At 45.6% G+C, this 17,347-nt stretch overlaps 39 non-coding genes across 39 annotated transcripts; all 39 read left to right on the forward strand.

Moving 5' to 3' along the window:
- The first annotated feature begins 662 nt into the window (after window positions 1–662).
- TRNAS-GCU (transfer RNA serine (anticodon GCU)) lies at window positions 663–744 on the forward strand. The gene has a single exon. It is a non-coding gene; the product is annotated as a tRNA-Ser (tRNA).
- An 899-nt stretch (window positions 745–1,643) lies between these two features.
- TRNAS-ACU (transfer RNA serine (anticodon ACU)) lies at window positions 1,644–1,725 on the forward strand. The gene has a single exon. It is a non-coding gene; the product is annotated as a tRNA-Ser (tRNA).
- Window positions 1,726–1,930: 205 nt separating this feature from the next.
- TRNAS-GCU (transfer RNA serine (anticodon GCU)) lies at window positions 1,931–2,012 on the forward strand. Its single transcript has one exon. It is a non-coding gene; the product is annotated as a tRNA-Ser (tRNA).
- Window positions 2,013–2,775: 763 nt separating this feature from the next.
- Window positions 2,776–2,857, forward strand: TRNAS-GCU (transfer RNA serine (anticodon GCU)). The gene has a single exon. It is a non-coding gene; the product is annotated as a tRNA-Ser (tRNA).
- Window positions 2,858–3,205: 348 nt separating this feature from the next.
- Window positions 3,206–3,287, forward strand: TRNAS-ACU (transfer RNA serine (anticodon ACU)). The gene has a single exon. It is a non-coding gene; the product is annotated as a tRNA-Ser (tRNA).
- Window positions 3,288–3,492: 205 nt separating this feature from the next.
- TRNAS-GCU (transfer RNA serine (anticodon GCU)) lies at window positions 3,493–3,574 on the forward strand. The gene has a single exon. It is a non-coding gene; the product is annotated as a tRNA-Ser (tRNA).
- An 885-nt stretch (window positions 3,575–4,459) lies between these two features.
- TRNAN-AUU (transfer RNA asparagine (anticodon AUU)) lies at window positions 4,460–4,541 on the forward strand. The gene has a single exon. It is a non-coding gene; the product is annotated as a tRNA-Asn (tRNA).
- A 205-nt stretch (window positions 4,542–4,746) lies between these two features.
- On the forward strand, window positions 4,747–4,828 carry TRNAS-GCU (transfer RNA serine (anticodon GCU)). The gene has a single exon. It is a non-coding gene; the product is annotated as a tRNA-Ser (tRNA).
- Window positions 4,829–5,033: 205 nt separating this feature from the next.
- Window positions 5,034–5,115, forward strand: TRNAS-GCU (transfer RNA serine (anticodon GCU)). The gene has a single exon. It is a non-coding gene; the product is annotated as a tRNA-Ser (tRNA).
- A 341-nt stretch (window positions 5,116–5,456) lies between these two features.
- On the forward strand, window positions 5,457–5,538 carry TRNAS-GCU (transfer RNA serine (anticodon GCU)). The gene has a single exon. It is a non-coding gene; the product is annotated as a tRNA-Ser (tRNA).
- A 347-nt stretch (window positions 5,539–5,885) lies between these two features.
- On the forward strand, window positions 5,886–5,967 carry TRNAS-GCU (transfer RNA serine (anticodon GCU)). The gene has a single exon. It is a non-coding gene; the product is annotated as a tRNA-Ser (tRNA).
- Window positions 5,968–6,307: 340 nt separating this feature from the next.
- On the forward strand, window positions 6,308–6,389 carry TRNAS-GCU (transfer RNA serine (anticodon GCU)). The gene has a single exon. It is a non-coding gene; the product is annotated as a tRNA-Ser (tRNA).
- Window positions 6,390–6,594: 205 nt separating this feature from the next.
- Window positions 6,595–6,676, forward strand: TRNAS-GCU (transfer RNA serine (anticodon GCU)). Its single transcript has one exon. It is a non-coding gene; the product is annotated as a tRNA-Ser (tRNA).
- A 341-nt stretch (window positions 6,677–7,017) lies between these two features.
- Window positions 7,018–7,099, forward strand: TRNAS-GCU (transfer RNA serine (anticodon GCU)). The gene has a single exon. It is a non-coding gene; the product is annotated as a tRNA-Ser (tRNA).
- Window positions 7,100–7,439: 340 nt separating this feature from the next.
- Window positions 7,440–7,521, forward strand: TRNAS-GCU (transfer RNA serine (anticodon GCU)). Its single transcript has one exon. It is a non-coding gene; the product is annotated as a tRNA-Ser (tRNA).
- A 348-nt stretch (window positions 7,522–7,869) lies between these two features.
- On the forward strand, window positions 7,870–7,951 carry TRNAS-GCU (transfer RNA serine (anticodon GCU)). The gene has a single exon. It is a non-coding gene; the product is annotated as a tRNA-Ser (tRNA).
- Window positions 7,952–8,291: 340 nt separating this feature from the next.
- On the forward strand, window positions 8,292–8,373 carry TRNAS-GCU (transfer RNA serine (anticodon GCU)). The gene has a single exon. It is a non-coding gene; the product is annotated as a tRNA-Ser (tRNA).
- A 205-nt stretch (window positions 8,374–8,578) lies between these two features.
- Window positions 8,579–8,660, forward strand: TRNAS-GCU (transfer RNA serine (anticodon GCU)). Its single transcript has one exon. It is a non-coding gene; the product is annotated as a tRNA-Ser (tRNA).
- Window positions 8,661–9,008: 348 nt separating this feature from the next.
- On the forward strand, window positions 9,009–9,090 carry TRNAS-GCU (transfer RNA serine (anticodon GCU)). The gene has a single exon. It is a non-coding gene; the product is annotated as a tRNA-Ser (tRNA).
- A 340-nt stretch (window positions 9,091–9,430) lies between these two features.
- TRNAS-GCU (transfer RNA serine (anticodon GCU)) lies at window positions 9,431–9,512 on the forward strand. Its single transcript has one exon. It is a non-coding gene; the product is annotated as a tRNA-Ser (tRNA).
- Window positions 9,513–9,852: 340 nt separating this feature from the next.
- Window positions 9,853–9,934, forward strand: TRNAS-GCU (transfer RNA serine (anticodon GCU)). Its single transcript has one exon. It is a non-coding gene; the product is annotated as a tRNA-Ser (tRNA).
- Window positions 9,935–10,138: 204 nt separating this feature from the next.
- On the forward strand, window positions 10,139–10,220 carry TRNAS-GCU (transfer RNA serine (anticodon GCU)). Its single transcript has one exon. It is a non-coding gene; the product is annotated as a tRNA-Ser (tRNA).
- A 341-nt stretch (window positions 10,221–10,561) lies between these two features.
- Window positions 10,562–10,643, forward strand: TRNAS-GCU (transfer RNA serine (anticodon GCU)). The gene has a single exon. It is a non-coding gene; the product is annotated as a tRNA-Ser (tRNA).
- Window positions 10,644–10,705: 62 nt separating this feature from the next.
- Window positions 10,706–10,787, forward strand: TRNAS-GCU (transfer RNA serine (anticodon GCU)). The gene has a single exon. It is a non-coding gene; the product is annotated as a tRNA-Ser (tRNA).
- Window positions 10,788–11,270: 483 nt separating this feature from the next.
- TRNAS-GCU (transfer RNA serine (anticodon GCU)) lies at window positions 11,271–11,352 on the forward strand. Its single transcript has one exon. It is a non-coding gene; the product is annotated as a tRNA-Ser (tRNA).
- A 205-nt stretch (window positions 11,353–11,557) lies between these two features.
- Window positions 11,558–11,639, forward strand: TRNAS-GCU (transfer RNA serine (anticodon GCU)). Its single transcript has one exon. It is a non-coding gene; the product is annotated as a tRNA-Ser (tRNA).
- A 340-nt stretch (window positions 11,640–11,979) lies between these two features.
- On the forward strand, window positions 11,980–12,061 carry TRNAS-GCU (transfer RNA serine (anticodon GCU)). Its single transcript has one exon. It is a non-coding gene; the product is annotated as a tRNA-Ser (tRNA).
- Window positions 12,062–12,401: 340 nt separating this feature from the next.
- Window positions 12,402–12,483, forward strand: TRNAS-GCU (transfer RNA serine (anticodon GCU)). Its single transcript has one exon. It is a non-coding gene; the product is annotated as a tRNA-Ser (tRNA).
- A 204-nt stretch (window positions 12,484–12,687) lies between these two features.
- Window positions 12,688–12,769, forward strand: TRNAS-GCU (transfer RNA serine (anticodon GCU)). Its single transcript has one exon. It is a non-coding gene; the product is annotated as a tRNA-Ser (tRNA).
- A 341-nt stretch (window positions 12,770–13,110) lies between these two features.
- TRNAS-GCU (transfer RNA serine (anticodon GCU)) lies at window positions 13,111–13,192 on the forward strand. Its single transcript has one exon. It is a non-coding gene; the product is annotated as a tRNA-Ser (tRNA).
- A 62-nt stretch (window positions 13,193–13,254) lies between these two features.
- On the forward strand, window positions 13,255–13,336 carry TRNAS-GCU (transfer RNA serine (anticodon GCU)). Its single transcript has one exon. It is a non-coding gene; the product is annotated as a tRNA-Ser (tRNA).
- Window positions 13,337–13,819: 483 nt separating this feature from the next.
- On the forward strand, window positions 13,820–13,901 carry TRNAS-GCU (transfer RNA serine (anticodon GCU)). The gene has a single exon. It is a non-coding gene; the product is annotated as a tRNA-Ser (tRNA).
- Window positions 13,902–14,106: 205 nt separating this feature from the next.
- On the forward strand, window positions 14,107–14,188 carry TRNAS-GCU (transfer RNA serine (anticodon GCU)). The gene has a single exon. It is a non-coding gene; the product is annotated as a tRNA-Ser (tRNA).
- A 620-nt stretch (window positions 14,189–14,808) lies between these two features.
- TRNAS-GCU (transfer RNA serine (anticodon GCU)) lies at window positions 14,809–14,890 on the forward strand. Its single transcript has one exon. It is a non-coding gene; the product is annotated as a tRNA-Ser (tRNA).
- Window positions 14,891–15,660: 770 nt separating this feature from the next.
- TRNAS-GCU (transfer RNA serine (anticodon GCU)) lies at window positions 15,661–15,742 on the forward strand. Its single transcript has one exon. It is a non-coding gene; the product is annotated as a tRNA-Ser (tRNA).
- A 205-nt stretch (window positions 15,743–15,947) lies between these two features.
- On the forward strand, window positions 15,948–16,029 carry TRNAS-GCU (transfer RNA serine (anticodon GCU)). Its single transcript has one exon. It is a non-coding gene; the product is annotated as a tRNA-Ser (tRNA).
- Window positions 16,030–16,234: 205 nt separating this feature from the next.
- Window positions 16,235–16,316, forward strand: TRNAS-GCU (transfer RNA serine (anticodon GCU)). Its single transcript has one exon. It is a non-coding gene; the product is annotated as a tRNA-Ser (tRNA).
- Window positions 16,317–16,800: 484 nt separating this feature from the next.
- TRNAS-GCU (transfer RNA serine (anticodon GCU)) lies at window positions 16,801–16,882 on the forward strand. Its single transcript has one exon. It is a non-coding gene; the product is annotated as a tRNA-Ser (tRNA).
- A 205-nt stretch (window positions 16,883–17,087) lies between these two features.
- TRNAS-GCU (transfer RNA serine (anticodon GCU)) lies at window positions 17,088–17,169 on the forward strand. Its single transcript has one exon. It is a non-coding gene; the product is annotated as a tRNA-Ser (tRNA).
- Window positions 17,170–17,347: the final 178 nt, after the last annotated feature.

Genomic DNA, 17,347 nt, shown 5'->3' on the forward strand with positions numbered 1-17,347 from the left:
CATTGGGCTCTGCCCGAGCGAGTTCGAATCTCGAATCCGTCGTTTTATCCGTTTTGTTTTGAACACAAATGCAGTCAAAATGATTTAACTCGTGTGAGTATCGGAAGGGATGGCCGAGTGGTTAAGGCGATGGATTGCTAACACATTGGGCCCTAAACACGCGAGTTCGAATCTCGCCTCCGTCGTTTTAACCGGATTGATTTAATCACAAATTCAGGCAAAATAATTAAACCAGCTTTAAATCGAGGACAGGATGTTTAAGGCGATGGACTGCTAATCCATTGGGCTCTGCCCGTGCGAGTTCGAATTTCGCCGCCGTCGTTTTAACCGGATTGTTTTAATCACAAATTCAGGCAAAATAATTAAACCAGTTTTAAATCGAGGACAGGGTGGTTAAGGCGATGGACTACTAATCCATTGGGCTCTGCCCGCGCGAATTCGAATCTCGCCTCCGTCGTTTTATCCGTTTTGTTTTGAACACAAATGCAGTCAAAGTGTTTTAACTCCTTTAAATCCCGGAAGGGAAGGCCGAGTGGGTAAGGCGATGGAATGCTGATACATTGGGCTCTAAACACGCGAGTTCGAATCTCGCCTCCGTCGTTTTAACCGGATTGTTTTAATCACAAATTCAGGCAAAATAATTATACCAGTTTTAAATCAAGGACGGGGTGGCCGAGTGGTTAAGGCGATGGACTGCTAATCCATTGGGCTCTGCCCGTGCGAGTTCGAATCTCGCCTCCGTCGTTTTAACCGGATTGTTTTAATCACAAATTCAGGCAAAATAATTAAACCAGTTTTAAATCGAGGACAGGGTAGTTAAGGCGATGGACTACTAATCCATTGGGCTCTGCCCGCGCGAATTCGAATCTCGTCTCCGTCGTTTTATCCGTTTTGTTTTGAACACAAATGCAGTCAAAATGATTTAACTCCTTTAAATCCCGGAAGGGATGGCCGAGTGGTTAAGGCGATGGAATGCTTATACATTGGGCTCTAAACACGCGAGTTCGAATCTCGCCTCCGTCGTTTTAACCGGATTGAATTAATCACAAATTCAGGCAAAATAATTAAACCAGCTTTAAATCGAGGACAGGATGGTTAAGGCGATGGACTGCTAATCCATTGGGCTCTGCCCGCGCGAGTTCGAATCTCGCCTCCGTCATTTTATCCGTTTTGTTTTAAACACAAATGCAGTCAAAATGATTTAACTCGTGTTAGTATTGGAAGGGATGGCCGAGTGGTTAAGGCGATGGATTGCTAACACATTGGGCCCTAAACACGCGAGTTCGAATCTCGCCTCCGTCGTTTTAACCGGATTGTTTTAATCACAAATTCAGGCAAAATAATTAAACCAGTTTTAAATCGAGGACAGGGTGGTTAAGGCGATGGACTGCTAATCCATTGGGCTCTGCCCGCGCGAGTTCGAATCTCGTCTCCGTCGTTTTATCTGTTTTGTTTTGAACACAAATGCAGTCAAAATGATTTAACTCCTTTAAATCCCGGAAGGGATGGCCGAGTGGTTAAGGCGATGGAATGCTGATACATTGGGCTCTAAACACGCGAGTTCGAATCTCGCCTCCGTCGTTTTAACCGGATTGTTATAATCACAAATTCAGGGAAAATAATTAAACCAGTTTTAAATCAAGGACGGGGTGGCCGCGTGGTTAAGGCGATGGACTACTAATCCATTGGGCTCTGCCCGCGCGAATTCGAATCTCGCCTCCGTCGTTTTATCCGTTTTGTTTTGAACACAAATGCAGTCAAAGTGATTTAACTCCTTTAAATCCCGGAAGGGAAGGCCGAGTGGGTAAGGCGATGGAATGCTGATACATTGGGCTCTAAACACGCGAGTTCGAATCTCGCCTCCGTCGTTTTAACCGGATTGTTTTAATCACAAATTCAGGCAAAATAATTAAACCAGTTTTAAATCAATTACGGGGTGGCCGAGTGGTTAAGGCGATGGACTGCTAATCCATTGGGCTCTGCCCGCGCGAATTCGAATCTCGTCTCCGTCGTTTTATCCGTTTTGTTTTGAACACAAATGCAGTCAAAATGATTTAACTCCTTTAAATCCCGGAAGGGATGGCCGAGTGGTTAAGGCGATGGAATGCTTATACATTGGGCTCTAAACACGCGAGTTCGAATCTCGCCTCCGTCGTTTTAACCGGATTGAATTAATCACAAATTCAGGCAAAATAATTAAACCAGCTTTAAATCGAGGACAGGATGGTTAAGGCGATGGACTGCTAATCCATTGGGCTCTGCCCGCGCGAGTTCGAATCTCGCCTCCGTCATTTTATCCGTTTTGTTTTAAACACAAATGCAGTCAAAATGATTTAACTCGTGTTAGTATCGGAAGGGATGGCCGAGTGGTTAAGGCGATGGATTGCTAACACCTTGGGCCCTAAACACGCGAGTTCGAATCTTGCCTCCGTCGTTTTAACCGGATTGTTTTAATCACAAATTCAGGCAAAATAATTAAATCAGCTTTAAATCGAGGACAGGATGGTTAAGGCGATGGACTGCTAATCCATTGGGCTCTGCCCGCGCGAGTTCGAATCTCGCCTCCGTCATTTTATCCGTTTTGTTTTAAACACAAATGCAGTCAAAATGATTTAACTCCTTTAAATCCCGGAAGGGATGGCCGAGTGGTTAAGGCGATGGAATGCTGATACATTGGGCTCTAAACACGCGAGTTCGAATCTCGCCTCCGTCGTTTTAACCGGATTGTTATAATCACAAATTCAGGCGAAATAATTAAACCAGTTTTAGATCAAGGACGGGGTGGCCGAGTGGTTAAGGCGATGGACTGCTAATCCATTGGGCTCTGCCCGCGCGAGTTCGAATCTCGCCTCCGTCGTTTTGTCCGTTTTGGTTTGAACACAAATGCAGTCAAAATGATTAAACTCGGTTAAATCGAGGACGGGGTGGGCGAGTGGTTAAGGCGATGGACTGCTAATGCATTCGGCTCTGCCCGCGAGAGTTCGAATCTCGCCTCCGTCGTTTTATCCGTTTTGTTTTGAACACAAATGCAGTCAAAATGATTTAACTCCTTTAAAACCCGGAAGGGATGGCCGAGTGGTTAAGGCGATGGAATGCTGATATATTGGGCCCTAAACACGCGAGTTCGAATCTCGCCTCCGTCGTTTTAACCGGATTGTTATAATCACAAATTCAGGGAAAATAATTAAACCAGTTTTAAATCAAGGACGGGGTGGCCGCGTGGTTAAGGCGATGGACTACTAATCCATTGGGCTCTGCCCGCGCGAATTCGAATCTCGCCTCCGTCGTTTTATCCGTTTTGTTTTGAACACAAATGCAGTCAAAGTGATTTAACTCCTTTAAATCCCGGAAGGGAAGGCCGAGTGGGTAAGGCGATGGAATGCTGATACATTGGGCTCTAAACACGCGAGTTCGAATCTCGCCTCCGTCGTTTTAACCGGATTGTTTTAATCACAAATTCAGGCAAAATAATTAAACCAGTTTTAAATCAAGGACGGGGTGGCCGAGTGGTTAAGGCGATGGACTGCTAATCCATTGGGCTCTGCCCGCGCGAATTCGAATCTCGTCTCCGTCGTTTTATCCGTTTTGTTTTGAACACAAATGCAGTCAAAATGATTTAACTCCTTTAAATCCCGGAAGGGATGGCCGAGTGGTTAAGGCGATGGAATGCTTATACATTGGGCTCTAAACACGCGAGTTCGAATCTCGCCTCCGTCGTTTTAACCGGATTGAATTAATCACAAATTCAGGCAAAATAATTAAACCAGCTTTAAATCGAGGACAGGATGGTTAAGGCGATGGACTGCTAATCCATTGGGCTCTGCCCGCGCGAGTTCGAATCTCGCCTCCGTCATTTTATCCGTTTTGTTTTAAACACAAATGCAGTCAAAATGATTTAACTCGTGTTAGTATCGGAAGGGATGGCCGAGTGGTTAAGGCGATGGATTGCTAACACCTTGGGCCCTAAACACGCGAGTTCGAATCTTGCCTCCGTCGTTTTAACCGGATTGTTTTAATCACAAATTCAGGCAAAATAATTAAATCAGCTTTAAATCGAGGACAGGATGGTTAAGGCGATGGACTGCTAATCCATTGGGCTCTGCCCGTGCGAGTTCGAATCTCGCCTCCGTCGTTTTAACCGGATTGTTTTAATCACAAATTCAGGCAAAATAATTAAACCAGTTTTAAATCGAGGACAGGGTGGTTAAGGCGATGGACTGCTAATCCATTGGGCTCTGCCCGCGCGAATTCGAATCTCGCCTCCGTCGTTTTATCCGTTACAGCAGTCAAAATGATTTAACTCCTTTAAATCCCGGAAGGGATGGCCGAGTGGTTAAGGCGATGGAATGCTGATACATTGGGCTCTAAACACGCGAGTTCGAATCTCACCTCCGTCGTTTTAACCGGATTGTTATAATCACAAATTCAGGCAAAATAATTAAACCAGTTTTAATTCAAGGACGGGGTGGCCGAGTGGTTAAGGCGATCGACTATTAATCCATTGGGCTCTGCCCGCGCGAGTTCGAATCTCGCCTCCGTCGTTTTATCCGTTTTGTTTTGAACACAAATGCAGTCAAAATGATCTAACTCGTTTTAATGTCGGAAGGGATGGCCGAGTGGTTAAGGCGATGGATTGCTAATACATTGGGCCCTAAACACGCGAGTTTGAATTTTGCCTCCTTCGTTTTAACCGGATTGTTTTAATCACAGATTCAGGCAAAATAATTAAACCAGTTTTAAATCAAGGACAGGGTGGCCGAGTGGTTAAGGCGATGGACTGCTAATGCATTCGGCTCTGCCCGCGAGAGTTCGAAACTCGCCTCCGTCGTTTTATCCGTTTTGGTTTGAACACAAATGCAGTCAAAATGATTTAAATCCTTTAAATCCCGGAATTGATGGCCGAGTGGTTAAGGCGATGGAATGCTGATACATTGGGCCCTAAACACGCGAGTTCGAATCTCGCCTCCGTCGTTTTAACCGGATTGTTATAATCACAAATTCAGGGAAAATAATTAAACCAGTTTTAAATGAAGGGCGGGGTGGCCGAGTGGTTAAGGCGATGGACTGCTAATCCATTGTGCTCTGCCCGCGCGAGTTCGAATCTCGCCTCCGTCGTTTTAACCGGTTGGTTTTAATCACAAATTCAGGCAAAATAATTAAACCAGTTTTAAATCGAGGACAGGGTGGTTAAGGCGATGGACTGCTAATCCATTGGGCTCTGCCCGCGCGAGTTCGAATCTCGTCTCCGTCGTTTTATCTGTTTTGTTTTGAACACAAATGCAGTCAAAATGATTTAACTCCTTTAAATCCCGGAAGGGATGGCCGAGTGGTTAAGGCGATGGAATGCTGATACATTGGGCTCTAAACACGCGAGTTCGAATCTCGCCTCCGTCGTTTTAACCGGATTGTTATAATCACAAATTCAGGCAAAATAATTAAACCAGTTTTAGATCAAGGACGGGGTGGCCGAGTGGTTAAGGCGATGGACTGCTAATCCATTGGGCTCTGCCCGCGCGAGTTCGAATCTCGCCTCCGTCGTTTTGTCCGTTTTGGTTTGAACACAAATGCAGTCAAAATGATTAAACTCGGTTAAATCGAGGACGGGGTGGGCGAGTGGTTAAGGCGATGGACTGCTAATGCATTCGGCTCTGCCCGCGAGAGTTCGAATCTCGCCTCCGTCGTTTTATCCGTTTTGTTTTGAACACAAATGCAGTCAAAATGATTTAACTTCTTTAAATCCCGGAAGGGATGGCCGAGTGGTTAAGGCGATGGAATGCTGATACATTGGGCCCTAAACACGCGAGTTCGAATCTCGCCTCCGTTTTTTAACCGGATTGTTATAATCACAAATTCAGGGAAAATAATTAAACCAGTTTTAAATCAAGGACGGGGTGGCCGCGTGGTTAAGGCGATGGACTGCTAATCCATTGGGCTCTGTCCACGCGAGTTCGAATCTCGCCTCCGTCGTTTTAACCGGTTTGTTTTAATCACAAATTCAGGCAAAATAATTAAACCAGTTTTAAATCGAGGACAGGGTGGTTAAGGCGATGGACTGCTAATCCATTGGACTCTGCCCGCGCGAGTTCGAATCTCGCCTCCGTCGTTTTATCCGTTTTGTTTTGAACACAAATGCAGTCAAAATGATTTAACTCCTATAATCCCGGAAGGGATGGCCGAGTGGTTAAGGCGATGGAATGCTGATACATTGGGCTCTAAACACGCGAGTTCGAATCTCGCCTCCGCCGTTTTAAACGGATTGTTATAATCACAAATTCAGGCAAAATAATTAAACCAGTTTTAAATGAAGGACGGGGTGGCCGAGTGGTTAAGGCGATGGACTGCTAATCCATTGGGCTCTGCCCGCGCGAGTTCGAATCTCGTCTCCGTCGTTTTATCTGTTTTGTTTTGAACACAAATGCAGTCAAAATGATTTAACTCCTTTAAATCCCGGAAGGGATGGCCGAGTGGTTAAGGCGATGGAATGCTGATACATTGGGCTCTAAACACGCGAGTTCGAATCTCGCCTCCGTCGTTTTAACCGGATTGTTATAATCACAAATTCAGGCAAAATAATTAAACCAGTTTTAGATCAAGGAAGGGGTGGCCGAGTGGTTAAGGCGATGGACTGCTAATCCATTGGGCTCTGTCCACGCGAGTTCGAATCTCGCCTCCGTCGTTTTAACCGGTTTGTTTTAATCACAAATTCAGGCAAAATAATTAAACCAGTTTTAAATCGAGGACAGGGTGGTTAAGGCGATGGACTGCTAATCCATTGGGCTCTGCCCGCGCGAGTTCGAATCTCGCCTCCGTCGTTTTATCCGTTTTGGTTTGAACACAAATGCAGTCAAAATGATTAAACTCGGTTAAATCGAGGACGGGGTAGGCGAGTGGTTAAGGCGATGGAATGCTGATACATTGGGCCCTAAACACGCGAGTTCGAATCTCGCCTCCGTCGTTTTAACCGGATTGTTATAATCACAAATTCAGGGAAAATAATTAAACCAGTTTTAAATCAAGGACGGGGTGGCCGCGTGGTTAAGGCGATGGACTGCTAATCCATTGGGCTCTGTCCACGCGAGTTCGAATCTCGCCTCCGTCGTTTTAACCGGTTTGTTTTAATCACAAATTCAGACAAAATAATTAAACCAGTTTTAAATCGAGGACAGAGTGGTTAAGGCGATGGACTGCTAATCCATTGGACTCTGCCCGCGCGAGTTCGAATCTCGCCTCCGTCGTTTTATCCGTTTTGTTTTGAACACAAATGCAGTCAAAATGATTTAACTCCTATAATCCCGGAAGGGATGGCCGAGTGGTTAAGGCGATGGAATGCTGATACATTGGGCTCTAAACACGCGAGTTCGAATCTCGCCTCCGCCGTTTTAAACGGATTGTTATAATCACAAATTCAGGCAAAATAATTAAACCAGTTTTAAATGAAGGACGGGGTGGCCGAGTGGTTAAGGCGATGGACTGCTAATCCATTGGGCTCTGCCCGCGCGAGTTCGAATCTCGCCTCCGTCGTTTTGTCCGTTTTGGTTTGAACACAAATGCAGTCAAAATGATTAAACTCGGTTAAATCGAGGACGGGGTAGGCGAGTGGTTAAGGCGATGGACTGCTAATGCATTCGGCTCTGCCCGCGAGAGTTCGAATCTCGCCTCCGTCGTTTTATCCGTTTTGTTTTGAACACAAATGCAGTCAAAATGATTTAACTCCTTTAAATCCCGGAAGGGATGGCCGAGTGGTTAAGGCGATGGAATGCTGATACATTGGGCCCTAAACACGCGAGTTCGAATCTCGACTCCGTCGTTTTAACCGGATTGTTATAATCACAAATTCAGGGAAAATAATTAAACCAGTTTTAAATCAAGGACGGGGTGGCCGCGTGGTTAAGGCGATGGACTGCTAATCCATTGGGCTCTGTCCACGCGAGTTCGAATCTCGCCTCCGTCGTTTTAACCGGTTTGTTTTAATCACAAATTCAGACAAAATAATTAAACCAGTTTTAAATCGAGGACAGAGTGGTTAAGGCGATGGACTGCTAATCCATTGGACTCTGCCCGCGCGAGTTCGAATCTCGCCTCCGTCGTTTTATCCGTTTTGTTTTGAACACAAATGCAGTCAAAATGATTTAACTCCTATAATCCCGGAAGGGATGGCCGAGTGGTTAAGGCGATGGAATGCTGATACATTGGGCTCTAAACACGCGAGTTCGAATCTCGCTTCCGCCGTTTTAAACGGATTGTTATAATCACAAATTCAGGCAAAATAATTAAACCAGTTTTAAATGAAGGACGGGGTGGCCGAGTGGTTAAGGCGATGGACTGCTAATCCATTGGGCTCTGCCCGCGCGAGTTCGAATCTCGTCTCCGTCGTTTTATCTGTTTTGTTTTGAACACAAATGCAGTCAAAATGATTTAACTCCTTTAAATCCCGGAAGGGATGGCCGAGTGGTTAAGGCGATGGAATGCTGATACATTGGGCTCTAAACACGCGAGTTCGAATCTCGCCTCCGTCGTTTTAACCGGATTGTTATAATCACAAATTCAGGCAAAATAATTAAACCAGTTTTAGATCAAGGAAGGGGTGGCCGAGTGGTTAAGGCGATGGAGTGCTAATCCATTGGGCTCTGCCCGCGCGAGTTCGAATCTCGCCTCCGTCGTTTTGTCCGTTTTGGTTTGAACACAAATGCAGTCAAAATGATTAAACTCGGTTAAATCGAGGACGGGGTAGGCGAGTGGTTAAGGCGATGGACTGCTAATGCATTCGGCTCTGCCCGCGAGAGTTCGAATCTCGCCTCCGTCGTTTTATCCGTTTTGTTTTGAACACAAATGCAGTCAAAATGATTTAACTCCTTTAAATCACGGAAGGGATGGCCGAGTGGTTAAGGCGATGGAATGCTGATACATTGGGCCCTAAACACGCGAGTTCGAATCTCGCCTCCGTCGTTTTAACCGGATTGTTATAATCACAAATTCAGGGAAAATAATTAAACCAGTTTTAAATCAAGGACGGGGTGGCCGCGTGGTTAAGGCGATGGACTGCTAATCCATTGGGCTCTGTCCACGCGAGTTCGAATCTCGCCTCCGTCGTTTTAACCGGTTTGTTTTAATCACAAATTCAGACAAAATAATTAAACCAGTTTTAAATCGAGGACAGGGTGGTTAAGGCGATGGACTGCTAATCCATTGGACTCTGCCCGCGCGAGTTCGAATCTCGCCTCCGTCGTTTTATCCGTTTTGTTTTGAACACAAATGCAGTCAAAATGATTTAACTCCTATAATCCCGGAAGGGATGGCCGAGTGGTTAAGGCGATGGAATGCTGATACATTGGGCTCTAAACACGCGAGTTCGAATCTCGCCTCCGCCGTTTTAAACGGATTGTTATAATCACAAATTCAGGCAAAATAATTAAACCAGTTTTAAATGAAGGACGGGGTGGCCGAGTGGTTAAGGCGATGGACTGCTAATCCATTGTGCTCTGCCCGCGCGAGTTCGAATCTCGCCTCGGTCGTTTTAACCTGTTTGTTTTAATCACAAATTCAGGCAAAATAATTAAACCAGTTTTAAATCGAGGACAGGGTGGGTAAGGCGATGGACTGCTAATCCATTGGGCTCTGCTCGCGCGAGTTCGAATCTCGCCTCCGTCGTTTTATCCGTTTTGTTTTGAACACAAATGCAGTCAAAATGATTTAACTCCTATAATCCCGGAAGGGATGGCCGAGTGGTTAAGGCGATGGAATGCTGATACATTGGGCCCTAAACACGCGAGTTCGAATCTCGCCTCCGTCGTTTAAACCGGATTGTTATAATCATAAATTCAGGGAAAATAATTAAACCAGTTTTAAATCAAGGACGGGGTGGCCGAGTGGTTAAGGCGATGGACTGCTAATCCATTGGGCTCTGCCCGCGCGAGTTCGAATCTCGTCTCCGTCGTTTTGTCCGTTTTGGTTTGAACACAAATGCAGTCAAAATGATTAAACTCGGTTAAATCGAGTACGGGGTGGGCGAGTGGTTAAGGCGATGGACTGCTAATCCATTGGGCTCTGCCCGCGTGAGTTCGAATCTCGCCACCGTCGTTTTATCCGTTTTGTTTTGAACACAAATGCAGTCAAAATGATTAAACTCGGTTAAATCAAGGACGGGGTGGCCGCGTGGTTAAGGCGATGGACTGCTAATCCATTGGGCTCTGTCCATGCGAGTTCGAATCTCGCCTCCGTCGTTTTAACCGGATTGTTTTAATCACAAATTCAGGCAAAATAATTAAACCAGTTTTAAATCGAGGACAGGGAGGTTAAGGCGATGGACTGCTAATCCATTGGGCTCTGCCCGCGCGAGTTCGAATCTCGTCTCCGTCGTTTTATCTGTTTTGTTTTGAACACAAATGCAGTCAAAATGATTTAACTCCTTTAAATCCCGGAAGGGATGGCCGAGTGGTTAAGGCGATGGAATGCTGATACATTGGGCTCTAAACACGCGAGTTCGAATCTCGCCTCCGTCGTTTTAACCGGGTGGTTTTAATCACAAATTCAGGCAAAATAATTAAACCAGTTTTAAATCAAGGACGGGGTGGCCGAGTGGTTAAGGCGATGGACTGCTAATCCATTGCGCTCTGCCCGCGCGAGTTCGAATCTCGCCTCCGTCGTTTTAACCGGTTTGTTTTAATCACAAATTCAGGGAAAATAATTAAACCAGTTTTAAATCAAGGACGGGGTGGCCGAGTGGTTAAGGCGATGGACTGCTTATCCATTGGGCTTTGTCCGCGCGAGTTCGAATCTCGCCTCCGTCGTTTTAACCGGTTTTTTTAATCAAAAGTTCAGGCAAAATAATTAAACCAGTTTTAAATCGAGGACAGGGTGGTTAAGGCGATGGACTGCTAATCCATTGGGCTCTGCCCGCGCGAGTTCGAATCTCGCCTCCGTCGTTTTATCCGTTTTGTTTTGAACACAAATGCACTCAAAAAGATTTAACTCCTCTAAATCCCGGAAGGGATGGCCGAGTGGTTAAGGCGATGGAATGCTGATACATTGGGCTCTGCCCGCGCGAGTTCGAATCTCGTCTCCGTCGTTTTATCCGTTTTGTTTTGAACACAAATGCAGACAAAATGATTTAACTCCTTTAAATCCCGGAAGGGGTGGCCGAGTGGTTAAGGCGATGGAATGCTGATACATTGGGCTCTAAACACGCGAGTTCGAATCTCGCCTCCGTCGTTTTAACCGGATTGTTTTAATCACAAATTCATTCAAAATAATTAAACCTGTTTTAAATCGAGGACGGGGTGGCCGAGTGGTTAAGGCGATGGACTGCTAATCCATTGGGCTCTGCCCGCGCGAGTTCGAATCTCGCCTCCGTCGTTTTATCTGTTTTGTTTTGAACACAAATGCAGCCAAAATGATTAAACTCTTTTAAATCGCGGAAGGGATTTCCGAGTGGTTAAGGCGATGGATTGCTGATACATTGGGCTCTTAACACGCGAGTTCGAATCTCGCCTACGTCGTTTTAACCGGATTGTTTTAATCACAAATTCAGGCAAAATAATTAAACCAGTTTTAAATCGAGGACGGGGTGACCGAGTGGTTAAGGCGATGGACTGCTAATCCATTGGGCTCTGCCCGCGCGAGTTCGAATCTCGCCTCCGTCGTTTTATCCGTTTTGTTTTAATCACAAATTCAGACAAAATAATTAAACCAGTTTTAAATCGAGGACAGGGTGGTTAAGGCGATGGACTGCTAATCCATTGGACTCTGCCCGCGCGAGTTCGAATCTCGCCTCCGTCGTTTTATCCGTTTTGTTTTGAACACAAATGCAGTCAAAATGATTTAACTCCTATAATCCCGGAAGGGATGGCCGAGTGGTTAAGGCGATGGAATGCTGATACATTGGGCTCTAAACACGCGAGTTCGAATCTCGCCTCCGCCGTTTTAAACGGATTGTTATAATCACAAATTCAGGCAAAATAATTAAACCAGTTTTAAATGAAGGACGGGGTGGCCGAGTGGTTAAGGCGATGGACTGCTAATCCATTGTGCTCTGCCCGCGCGAGTTCGAATCTCGCCTCGGTCGTTTTAACCTGTTTGTTTTAATCACAAATTCAGGCAAAATAATTAAACCAGTTTTAAATCGAGGACAGGGTGGGTAAGGCGATGGACTGCTAATCCATTGGGCTCTGCTCGCGCGAGTTCGAATCTCGCCTCCGTCGTTTTATCCGTTTTGTTTTGAACACAAATGCAGTCAAAATGATTTAACTCCTATAATCCCGGAAGGGATGGCCGAGTGGTTAAGGCGATGGAATGCTGATACATTGGGCCCTAAACACGCGAGTTCGAATCTCGCCTCCGTCGTTTAAACCGGATTGTTATAATCATAAATTCAGGGAAAATAATTAAACCAGTTTTAAATCAAGGACGGGGTGGCCGAGTGGTTAAGGCGATGGACTGCTAATCCATTGGGCTCTGCCCGCGCGAGTTCGAATCTCGTCTCCGTCGTTTTGTCCGTTTTGGTTTGAACACAAATGCAGTCAAAATGATTAAACTCGGTTAAATCGAGTACGGGGTGGGCGAGTGGTTAAGGCGATGGACTGCTAATCCATTGGGCTCTGCCCGCGTGAGTTCGAATCTCGCCACCGTCGTTTTATCCGTTTTGTTTTGAACACAAATGCAGTCAAAATGATTAAACTCGGTTAAATCAAGGACGGGGTGGCCGCGTGGTTAAGGCGATGGACTGCTAATCCATTGGGCTCTGTCCATGCGAGTTCGAATCTCGCCTCCGTCGTTTTAACCGGATTGTTTTAATCACAAATTCAGGCAAAATAATTAAACCAGTTTTAAATCGAGGACAGGGAGGTTAAGGCGATGGACTGCTAATCCATTGGGCTCTGCCCGCGCGAGTTCGAATCTCGTCTCCGTCGTTTTATCTGTTTTGTTTTGAACACAAATGCAGTCAAAATGATTTAACTCCTTTAAATCCCGGAAGGGATGGCCGAGTGGTTAAGGCGATGGAATGCTGATACATTGGGCTCTAAACACGCGAGTTCGAATCTCGCCTCCGTCGTTTTAACCGGGTGGTTTTAATCACAAATTCAGGCAAAATAATTAAACCAGTTTTAAATCAAGGACGGGGTGGCCGAGTGGTTAAGGCGATGGACTGCTAATCCATTGCGCTCTGCCCGCGCGAGTTCGAATCTCGCCTCCGTCGTTTTAACCGGTTTGTTTTAATCACAAATTCAGGGAAAATAATTAAACCAGTTTTAAATCAAGGACGGGGTGGCCGAGTGGTTAAGGCGATGGACTGCTTATCCATTGGGCTTTGTCCGCGCGAGTTCGAATCTCGCCTCCGTCGTTTTAACCGGTTTTTTTAATCAAAAGTTCAGGCAAAATAATTAAACCAGTTTTAAATCGAGGACAGGGTGGTTAAGGCGATGGACTGCTAATCCATTGGGCTCTGCCCGCGCGAGTTCGAATCTCGCCTCCGTCGTTTTATCCGTTTTGTTTTGAACACAAATGCACTCAAAAAGATTTAACTCCTCTAAATCCCGGAAGGGATGGCCGAGTGGTTAAGGCGATGGAATGCTGATACATTGGGCTCTGCCCGCGCGAGTTCGAATCTCGTCTCCGTCGTTTTATCCGTTTTGTTTTGAACACAAATGCAGTCAAAATGATTTAACTCCTTTAAATCCCGGAAGGGGTGGCCGAGTGGTTAAGGCGATGGAATGCTGATACATTGGGCTCTAAACACGCGAGTTCGAATCTCGCCTCCGTCGTTTTAACCGGATTGTTTTAATCACAAATTCATTCAAAATAATTAAACCTGTTTTAAATCGAGGACGGGGTGGCCGAGTGGTTAAGGCGATGGACTGCTAATCCATTGGGCTCTGCCCGCGCGAGTTCGAATCTCGCCTCCGTCGTTTTATCTGTTTTGTTTTGAACACAAATGCAGCCAAAATGATTAAACTCTTTTAAATCGCGGAAGGGATTTCCGAGTGGTTAAGGCGATGGATTGCTGATACATTGGGCTCTTAACACGCGAGTTCGAATCTCGCCTACGTCGTTTTAACCGGATTGTTTTAATCACAAATTCAGGCAAAATAATTAAACCAGTTTTAAATCGAGGACGGGGTGACCGAGTGGTTAAGGCGATGGACTGCTAATCCATTGGGCTCTGCCCGCGCGAGTTCGAATCTCGCCTCCGTCGTTTTATCCGTTTTGTTTTGAACACAAATGCAGTCAAAATGATTTAACTCGTTTTAATATCGGAAGGGATGGCCGAGTTGTTAAGGCGATGGATTGCTAATACATTGGGCCCTGAACACGCGAGTTCGAATCTCGCCTCCCTCGTTTTAACCGGATTGTTTTAATCACAAATTCAGGCTAAATAATTAAACTAGTATTAAATCGAGGACAGGATGGTTAAGGCGTTGGACTGCTAATCCATTGGGCTCTGCCCGCGCGAGTTCGAATCTCGCCTCAGTCGTTTTAATCGGATTGTTTTAATCACAAATTCAGGCAAAATAATTGAACCAGTTTTAAATCGAGGACAGGGTGGTTAAGGCGATGGACTGCTAATCCATTGGGCTCTGCCCGCGCGAGTTCGAATCTCGCCTCCGTCGTTTTATCCGTTTTGTTTTGAACACAAATGCACTCAAAATGATTTAACTCCTTTACATCCCGGAAGGGATGGCCGAGTGGTTAAGGCGATGGAATGCTGATACATTGGACTCTAAACACGCGAGTTCGAATCTCGACTCCGTCGTTTTAACCGGATTGTTTTAATCACAAATTCAGGCAAAATAATAAAACCAGTTTTAAATCAAGGACGGGGTGGCCGAGTGGTTAAGGCGATGGACTGCTAATACATTGGGCTCTGCCCGCGCGAGTTCGAATCTCGCCTCCGTCGTTTTATCCGTTTTGTTTTGAACACAAATGCACTCAAAATGATTTAACTCCTTTAAATCCCGGAAGGGATGGCCGAGTGGTTAAGGCGATGGAATGCTGATAAATTGGGCTCTAAACACACGAGTTCGAATATCGCTTCCGTCGTTTTAACCGGATTGTTATAATCACAAATTCAGGCAAAATAATTAAACCAGTTTTAAATCAAGAACGGGGTGGCCGAGTGATAAAGACGATGGACTGCTAATCCATTGGGCTCTGCCCGCGCGAGTTTGAATCTCGCCTCAGTCGTTTTAATCGGATTGTTTTAATCACAAATTCAGGCAAAATAATTGAACCAGTTTTAAATCGAGGAAGGGTGGTTAAGGCGATGGACTGCTAATCCATTGGGCTCTGCCCGCGCGAGTTCGAATCTCGCCTCCGTCGTTTTATCCGTTTTGTTTTGAACACAAATGCACTCAAAATGATTTAACTCCTTTAAATCCCGGAAGGGATGGCCGAGTGGTTAAGGCGATGGAATGCTGATACATTGGGCTCTGCCCGCGCGAGTTCGAATCTCGCCTCCGTCGTTTTATCCGTTTTGTTTTGAACACAAATGCAGTCAAAATGATTTAACTCCTTTAAATCCCGGAAGGGGTGGCCGAGTGGTTAAGGCGATGGAATGCTGATACATTGGGCTCTAAACACGCGAGTTCGAATCTCGCCTCCGTCGTTTTAACCGGATTGTTTTAATCACAAATTCAGGCAAAATAATTAAACCAGTTTTAAATCAAGGACGGGGTGGCCGAGTGGTTAAGGCGATGGACTGCTAATCCATTGGGCTCTGCCCGCGCGAGTTCGAATCTCGCCTCCGTCGTTTTATCTGTTTTGTTTTGAACACAAATGCAGCCAAAATGATTAAACTCGTTTAAATCGCGGAAGGGATTTCCGAGTGGTTAAGGCGATGGATTGCTGATACATTGGGCTCTTAACACGCGAGTTCGAATCTCGCCTACGTCGTTTTAACCGGATTGTTTTAATCACAAATTCAGGCAAAATAATTAAACCAGTTTTAAATCAAGGACGGGGTGGCCGAGTGGTAAAGGCGATGGACAGCTAATCCATTGGGCTCTGCCCGCGCGAGTTCGAATATCGCCTCCGTCGTTTTATCTGTTTTGTTTTGAACACAAATGCAGCCAAAATGATTAAACTCGTTTAAATCGCGGAAGGGATTTCCGAGTGGTTAAGGCAATGGATTGCCGATACATTGGGCTCTTAACACGCGAGTTCGAATCGCGCCTACGTCGTTTTAACCGGATTGTTTTAATCACAAATTCAGGCAAAATAATTAAACCAGTTTTAAATCGAGGACGGGGTGGCCGAGTGGTTAAGGCGATGGACTGCTAATCCCTTGGGCTCTGCCCGCGCGAGTTCGAATCTCGCCTCAGTCGTTTTAATCGGATTGTTTTAATCACAAATTCAGGCAAAATAATTGAAGCAGTTTTAAATCGAGGACAGGGTGGTTAAGGCGATGGACTGCTAATCCATTGGGCTCTGCCCGCGCGAGTTCGAATCTCGCCTCCGTCGTTTTATCCGTTTTGTTTTGAACACAAATGCACTTAAAATGATTTAACTCCTTTAAATCCCGGAAGGGATGGCCGAGTGGTTAAGGCGATGGAATGCTGATACATTGGGCTCTGCCCGCGCGAGTTCGAATCTCGCCTCCGTCGTTTTATCCGTTTTGTTTTGAACACAAATGCAGTCAAAATGATTTAACTCCTTTAAATCCCGGAAGGGGTGGCCGAGTGGTTAAGGCGATGGAATGCTGATACATTGGGCTCTAAACACGCGAGTTCGAATCTCGCCTCCGTCGTTTTAACCGGATTGTTTTAATCACAAATTCAGGCAAAATAATTAAACCAGTTTTAAATCAAGGACGGGGTGGCCGAGTGGTTAAGGCGATGGACTGCTAATCCATTGGGCTCTGCCCGCGCGAGTTCGAATCTCGCCTCCGTCGTTTTATCTGTTTTGTTTTGAACACAAATGCAGCCAAAATGATTAAACTCGTTTAAATCGCGGAAGGGATTTCCGAGTGGTTAAGGCGATGGATTGCTGATACATTGGGCTCTTAACACGCGAGTTCGAATCTCGCCTACGTCGTTTTAACCGGATTGTTTTAATCACAAATTCAGGCAAAATAATTAAACCAGTTTTAAATCAAGGACGGGGTGGCCGAGTGGTAAAGGCGATGGACAGCTAATCCATTGGGCTCTGCCCGCGCGAGTTCGAATATCGCCTCCGTCGTTTTATCTGTTTTGTTTTGAACACAAATGCAGCCAAAATGATTAAACTCGTTTAAATCGCGGAAGGGATTTCCGAGTGGTTAAGGCAATGGATTGCCGATACATTGGGCTCTTAACACGCGAGTTCGAATCGCGCCTACGTCGTTTTAACCGGATTGTTTTAATCACAAATTCAGGCA

This window comes from Phalangium opilio, unplaced genomic scaffold (assembly GCF_054372755.1).
Source record: "Phalangium opilio isolate 3A_F unplaced genomic scaffold, DU_Popi_V2 ptg000089l_1, whole genome shotgun sequence".
Taxonomy (NCBI): domain Eukaryota; kingdom Metazoa; phylum Arthropoda; class Arachnida; order Opiliones; family Phalangiidae; genus Phalangium; species Phalangium opilio.